Genomic DNA, 7,856 nt, shown 5'->3' with positions numbered 1-7,856 from the left:
AACCCTGTTGCATACTCCCTTTCACACTTACTTAATCCAATCCTGAAATTAATCAGATTGTGTGAAAGTGCTCCTTTCCCAGCTCCATGATGGTGATAATAAAGACCTAGTGTCTCGTGGACTGAAACATTGCAGCCCACACAGTGGTAAGTAGTTTGGTATTTCAAAACTTTCACAGATTAGTAATGAAAGACTTCTAAAGATACCATGTAAGCACTGCCTGACAAAGAAAGTGAAGTACTCAGAAGAGATGGTCAGATGTCAATGTAACTTCATATATATAACAAAGGGAATCATTCCAAGTGGGAAAAATATATGTAAAAACAAAGATTCTGTAACTTACCAAACAAAAGCATTGGCATGTTGATAGACACACAAACAAACACAAACACACACACAAAATTCAAGCTTTCACAACCAACGGTTGCTTCATCAGGAAAGAGGGGAGGAGAGGGAAAGACGAAAGGATGTGGGTTTTAATGGAGAGGGTAAGGAGTCATTCCAATCCCGGGAGCGGAAAGACTTACCTTAGGGGGAAAAAAGGACAGGTATACACTCGCACACACACAGACACACACACACACACACACACACACACACACACACACAAACATTTGTAAAGGCAAAGAGTTTGCCTTTACAAATGTCTGCTTGTGTCTGTATATGTGCAGATGGATATGTGTGTGTGTGTGTGAGTGTATACCCGTCCTTTTTTCCCCCTAAGGTAAGTCTTTCCGCTCCCGGGATTGGAATGACTCCTTACCCTCTCCATTAAAACCCACATCCTTTCGTCTTTCCCTCTCCTTCCCTCTTTCCTGATGAAGCAACCGTTGGTTGTGAAAGCTTGAATTTTGTGTGTGTGTGTTTGTGTTTGTTTGTGTGTCTATCAACATGCCAATGCTTTTGTTTGGTAAGTTACATCATCTTTGTTTTTAGATAAAACTTCATATATATATATATATATATATATATATATATATATATATATATATATATATATATATATATAAAATCTGCAGGTATGTTAATGATTACAATTGCAATTCTCTGTGAAAGGTCGACAGGCTACCTGTGTGCATTAGTATTGTTCATGTTTAGTGTTGTTACTAAGCCTGGTAGAGGATGTAAGAGGAATGAATAGTGTCAGGTGGGTGCTCCCTGTGAAGGACTCAGAGCTGCTGAATACTTGTGTCAGACAGCATGATTGGTACATGATGGAGGTTGAAAGGAATATTGTTGTGGGACTCAATTTGGGTGGCTTGTTAAATTGTCCAGTATCCCGATTTGTGAGGCATTCAGATGTGACAGTGGCCCAATGTTGGACTGCATGGGAATGTGAAGTCGGGCGTAGTTGTCATCAAGGTTCCGTTCAACCACATTTGACCATGACAAGGAAGGATCACCATACTGTAACTCCTTCACGTCTGTGCCTGCCATTTGAGAATGACTGACTGACTTCCAGAAAGATTTTGTGCCATCATGCACCATTGATTAGAGACTAGCAGCAGGTGGATTAGGGAATTACCGTCCCATGTGTAGTCCGTGGTTAGCACCAAAACTTCTTTTGGAGTGATGGTATGACTGGGAAGCATGGACTGTTGATGAATGGTGTCACACTGTATTCAGTAATGAACTGTGGTTCTGCACTAGTCTGGATGGGTATTGTCACTGAATTTGGCAGCAATCTGGGGAGAGGTGGAATTCTTCCAATGATTTGGAGAGCCACTCTAGTGTTACTCCTAGTATCATAGTGTGTGGATTCATCAAGTATGACTTGGGGTGGTACTGATTAAGTTACCTTTCGTCCAACATCCTGCATCCTCATGCGTTACCTCTTGAGCAACAAAGGTGTTGTGCCAATTTTCAGCAGTATAACAGTTGTCCATATGACATGTATCTTTATAAACTGTCTGCATGATGTTGAGGTACTCCTGTAGGCAGCATGATACCCAGATATATCCCCAATAGAAAATTTGTGGGGCAATCTTGGATGTCAACTACATCTCAGTGCTAGTATCTAGGATATCAAGATCAGTTAGAACAGTTGCAGGCCATCTTACCTCAGCAGACAATACAACAGCTTCATGACACCCCTCCCAATGGAATCAGTGCATACATCCAGGCTAGAGGGAGTGCAATGTTATACTGATAAATGGGCTCACACTGCCAAGTTCCTTGTAAATTTGACTTCATTCTGGAATCACCAAAAATAACATCACATACCATATCAAACTGTCAAGTCTCATTTTGTTTCCTGCTTCCCAATCTCGGTACTTAACTTCTTTGTCAGGTAGTATGTCAGAAGTGAAATATTGGAACCCAATGTATCTTACTTTGAAACTTTCATAATGACTTCCATATATGGCTGATGAGAAAGTAACACCAATGTTAAATTACAGTGAGTCAGAGTGGCTGGCCAATACTTCCCTTCTTTAGACAAAATTCTAAGCACTGTCATCAAGCAAGGTGGTGCAGTGTTTATTACACTGGACTCGCATTCGGGAGGACGACGGTTCAATCCTGCGTTCGGCCATCCTGATTTAGGTTTTCCATGATTTCCCTAAATTGCTTCAGGCAAATGCCAGGATGGTTCCTTTCACAGGGCACAGCTGACTTCCTTCCACATCCTTCCCTAATCCGAAGAGACCGATGAACTCGTTATTTTGGTCTCTTCCCCCAAATCAACCCAATCCAATCCAGTCCTAATCACTGTCAATACAGAGAGAGGAGAAAGGACTATTTCTAGCTTTCTGAATTTTCATGTCCATTCTTCAGGAAGGAAAGTAGGCTTAGCTACTGAAGGTTGGAAAGGGGTAGCAAGTAGTGCAGATTCCAGGATGAGAAGGACACACCACATAACCTAACAGTTATTGCAATCTGATTATCCAGACTAACAGACTGTATGCTTTCATTGTGATACAATGTTTTGATTATATTTATGGAAGGATTTGTTGTTTACTAACTTAATTCAGTGAACCAATTCTAATTTTCAGCAATGCCTAAGTGCAAAACAGGAGGTCAATCTGTAGTAAAAAGTTGAAACTTCCTTACCCGAGCATTGTAAAATCCTCAAGTTGATTATTAAGAAAAGTGAAACACAAGTACTATTCTCAAATCATAAAGTACTCCAAGAATAAGACAAGAACTATTTGAAGCATAATTAACAAGGACCAAACTAAAAACGGTGTCCCAAATGAAAGTGAGCCCTCAGAAAATAGCCCTGGCAAAAGTGATACTTAAATCATAGGCCACATAATTCAAGGATTACTTCCTACCAATGGCAGCAAACATTGCACCTCTAATAAACAACCAGATGTGGTTGCATTAGTTTTGCTTGTTCAGACAGTGCATGCACCACCAAAAGACAACTAATGAGAATACAAAATTCATCAGGTGGTTAAGAAGCTGTTAATTCTGCTGGCTGTGTTCGTGATGACATGATAGGGGAACCCTGAACACATTAACAATTACTGTGGCTGAGGTAAGTGTACACATTCAAAGGTGCAGTATTTAGTCTAATTTTGCAGCTGTAGAGTAGGAGTGTGCACGGGCAACAAAGTGTTGGAGAACAGATTTTTGTGGCTGCAATTTTTTTTTCTTGTACAATATTGTTTGTGATATACATTCTTGGAAGTGGCAGCTAATTAATCAACACTGGGACCTTCTTACACTGAAAAGAATAGAAAGAATGAAAATTTTGCTGATGATCAGTTACTGAACATATTAGAAGATTATGAGCTGAGAGATGACTAATTGTAGGAGAATGGTTAGAATCTAAAGAACATAGAAACTTGCCACAGTGATGATAATGTGGAACAGAACTTTCAAATATGTTTTGTGATGCTGAAGAATCAAAAGGTAAGGGTAGTGAGGGTAATGAAACCAATGGTGATAAAGAATCACATAACATTCAGTATCATCCATAATAAGAATGTTCATCCTACTAGTAATACACCAATGGATTTACTTAGGTTTAATACTGAGGTTTAATACTTACAGATGTCATACTTCAGTTTGTAGTTGGTTAAAAGAACGGTAATGGTGTAAATATATATCTGAGTGAAAATACGAAGGATGGGCCTAGGATTAGTAAGTATGCTTGTGTTTTTGAAAGTTACATTACATACAGGTAATGTGATATCCATCTGATAACAAGACTACTGCAAGGAAGATCTCTAATTTCAAAACAGAGCAGTAGTGATGAGTGTGTGCAGATATGGCTTTATGATATTCTTACGCTCATTATATTTTGCTAAAAAGTCCACAGCCAAGAAACCCAAATAACTGATGATACAATACTAAGTAGGGCCTGTACCAAAATAATTTAACAGCAAATTATGTCAAGTGCACTACTCATGAAGAGATGCTGTTAGATGAATTGATGATTCTGTTGAGATGGTGATTGTCATTTATATGATACATACCAAATAAAATGTGTAAATATGGTATCAGAATGTACATGTTGAAGAATCTGGATGGTTTTGCAAATAAGTGATCTGTGTACAAGGGGATGCTTGACGGTATAGTTGGAAAAGTCATGCTGGAAAGCTCATTTCACCTTTTTTTAAGTAGCCATATGTTGGTAATCACACAGATTTACATGGACAGGCCTAATTATTAGGAAAGACATACATTATCTAAAACCCTTTTGCTTATAAAAAAACACTAAGCTTAAATAGGAGGAACATCCTTAAAGAAGTATCTGCCAAACTGAGTGAAGGAAATACAATTGTTCTGTACTCACAAGTGTAATGACAAACAATGGGGGACACCAATTGTCAAATAAAATGCAAATATGCCTCACATTGATAGGCAGGATCAGATACTTTCATATTATTCATGTGAATGTAAGGCTATCTACTGGCTTAAGAAAGCTATTCTCCATATAACAGAAATTCTCCTTTGCATATAGCCAAGATGCCGAGCCACAGAAAGGCACAAGAAAAATACTGTCAGACAACTAGCTTTTGGCCAACACAGCCTTAATCAGAATTAGACAAAACATGTGCGAGCACACACACACACACACACACACACACACACACACACACATACACACACACACACACACACACACACATACATACAAATGACCACAATCTCTGGCAGCTGGAGCCAGACTGCAAGCAGCAGTGCCTTATGGGAGAGGCAACCAGATGGTGGTAAGGAGGAGGCTGGCACAGGAAGGGGGAGGGATAGCAGGGTAGTGCTGCTGGGAGTGTGCAGGGACAAGGTGGAGAGTGGAGCAGCTAGGTGCAGTTGGGAGGTTAGATGGAGAGTGGGGGTAGAGAGAGGGTTAGAGGAAAAGGAGTGAAGTAAAAAGGCTGGGTACTGGGTGTGTTGGTGGAATAGAGGGCTGTGTACTGCTGGAATGGAAACAGGGAAGGGGCTAGATGGTTAAGGATAATGACTAATGAAGGTTGAGACCAGGAGGGTTACAGGAATGTAGGATGTATTGCAGGAAGAGTTTCTACCTGTGCAATTCAGAAAAGCTGGTGTTGGTGGGAAGGCTCCAAATGGCACAGGCTGTAAAACAGTCATTGAAATGAAGGATGTCATGTTGGGCAGTGTGTTCAGCAACAGGATAGTCCAGTTTTTTATCAGCTCCAGATTGTTGGTGGCCATTTGTGCAGATAGACAGCTTGTTGGTTGTGATGCCCATGTAGAATGCAGCACAGTGGTTGCAGCTTAGCTTGTAATCACATGACTGGTTTTACAGATAGCCCTGCCTTTGATGGGATAGGTGACAGGACTGGAGTAGGTGGTGGTGGAGGAATGTGTGGGACAGGTCTTGCATCTGGGTCTATTACAGGAATATGAGCCATGAGTCAAGGGGTTGGGAGAAGGGCTTGTGTAGGGATGAACAAGGATATTGTGTAAGTTTGATGAGTGGCAGAATACCACCATGGGAGGAGATGGAAGGATAGCGGGGAGGATATTTCTCATTTCAGTGAATGATGAGAGGTAGTTGAAACCCTGGTGGAGGAAATGTAAATGAATTGGTACTTAGTCATGAGGGGAATGTTGCTCGGTGGCCAGATGGTGGAGTTTTGGGAGGTATTGGGTGACTGGAAAGATAAGGCATAGAGGACCTGTTTTTGTACAAGGTTGGGAGTGTGATTATGACCTGTTAAGGTCTCAGTGAGACTCTCGGTATATTTCAAGAGAGACCGCTCATCTCTACAGATGCAATGGCCATTGGCAGCTAGGCTGTACAGAAGGAACTTCTTGGTATTGAATGGGTGGCAGCTGTCAAAGTGGAGGTATTGCTGGTGTTTGGTAGGTTTGACATAGGCAAAGGTATTGATATATCCATCTTTGAGGTGGACGTCAACATTGAGGAAAGTGGCTTGATGGGTTGACTAGGACCAGGGGAAGTGAATGGGGGAGAAAGTGTCGAGGTTCTGAAGGAATGTGGATGGGGTGCCCTTGCCCTCGATCCAGATGATGAAGATGGGTGTTTAAGAAGGATCCCTCTAGATGGCTCATGAAAACGTTAGCATAGGATGGTGCCATGCGGGTTCCCATAGACATAACACAGATTTATTTGTAGGTAATGCCTTCAAAGGAGAAGTAATTGTGGGTGAGGTTATAGTTGGTCATGACAACTAGGAAGGAGGTGGTTGGTTTGGAATTCATCAGGTGTTGAGAAAGGTAGTGTTCAATAGTGGTAAGGCCATGGGCATTAGGGCTGTTAGTATAAAGGGAGTTGCATCAGTAGTAACAAGCAGAGTGCTGTGGTAACGGGACAGGAACCATAGAGAGTTGGTATCTTTAATCAGGAGGGTAGGTTGCTGGTAATAGACTGTAGGTGTTGGTCTACAACAGCAGAGTTTGTGGGCTCTGGGGAGAGGTTCTGAGATGGGCCTAAGGGTTTGAGTAGAGACTGGAGATCCTGCTGGATTTCTGAAACGGGGTCACTGGGGCAGGGTTTGTAGATGGATGAATCTGACAGCTGGTGGAGTCCATCTGCCAAGTAATCCTTGCTGTTCAAAACAACAGTAGTGGAGCCTTTGTCAGCAGGTAGAATTATAGGGTTGGGTTCAATTTTTACATTCCATCCTGGATTTTCCTTTGTTTGAGAAATGCTACTTTTCAATTCACATTACCTGTACAAAGAATACTCAGGGAATAAAATGGAGTTGTATGAATGTAGAATAAAAAATGATATGGGAACTATATCCCCCAATGGAAATTCTTTGAAATATGAGCAAGAAGGTTCATTAGAAAACATTTATTCTGAAGGAGAGGGAACCAAAATGAAGTCATAAGGAAGAGACGCAGAAATTACACTGGTCAGGCCATGCTTACAGATTCAACAAATGTCCAATAAATCCTAGATTCTGTTTTGAACTGCTGCATGGTTAGAGATAATTAGAGAATATTTTGTTTTAAACTGAGAATTCTTAATATTAGAAAAGAAGAGCTGTTTCTTTCTGTGCATGATATTTGAATATTTTACTTCCTGTTTTGTAATTGTTTGTTCAAAACAAAATGTTTATTTTTCACCAAATATAAACATTTGTTTGTTGTTTGAATGGTATTTTGTTTGCTTTGGTAAATAGGTACCATTAAGCTTGTCTGAAATAATGCATACAATACTTATCTGTTGATAGAATGAAGGCTTTATCAGACTATTCCACTACAGCTGCCAGTAATGTGGTTTGCACCTAGCACCCTCTCATATGCAGACATTACTTTAGCTGTCAATATTATGTAAGTATAGAACCAAAGCTTCAAGGTCTTGCTTGAGTATGTTTTCAGCTTGTAGCTCACTCACACTTACAAGTTTCTGTATGTTGGTTAGTGGTTCACACTGCTGCCCATGTCAAAATTTGGTAAGAGTTAATATTTCA

This window comes from Schistocerca serialis, chromosome 2 (assembly GCF_023864345.2).
Source record: "Schistocerca serialis cubense isolate TAMUIC-IGC-003099 chromosome 2, iqSchSeri2.2, whole genome shotgun sequence".
Taxonomy (NCBI): Eukaryota; Metazoa; Arthropoda; class Insecta; order Orthoptera; family Acrididae; genus Schistocerca; species Schistocerca serialis.
The sequence above is the reverse complement of the archived record's forward strand: the minus strand, read 5'-3'. Positions refer to the sequence as shown.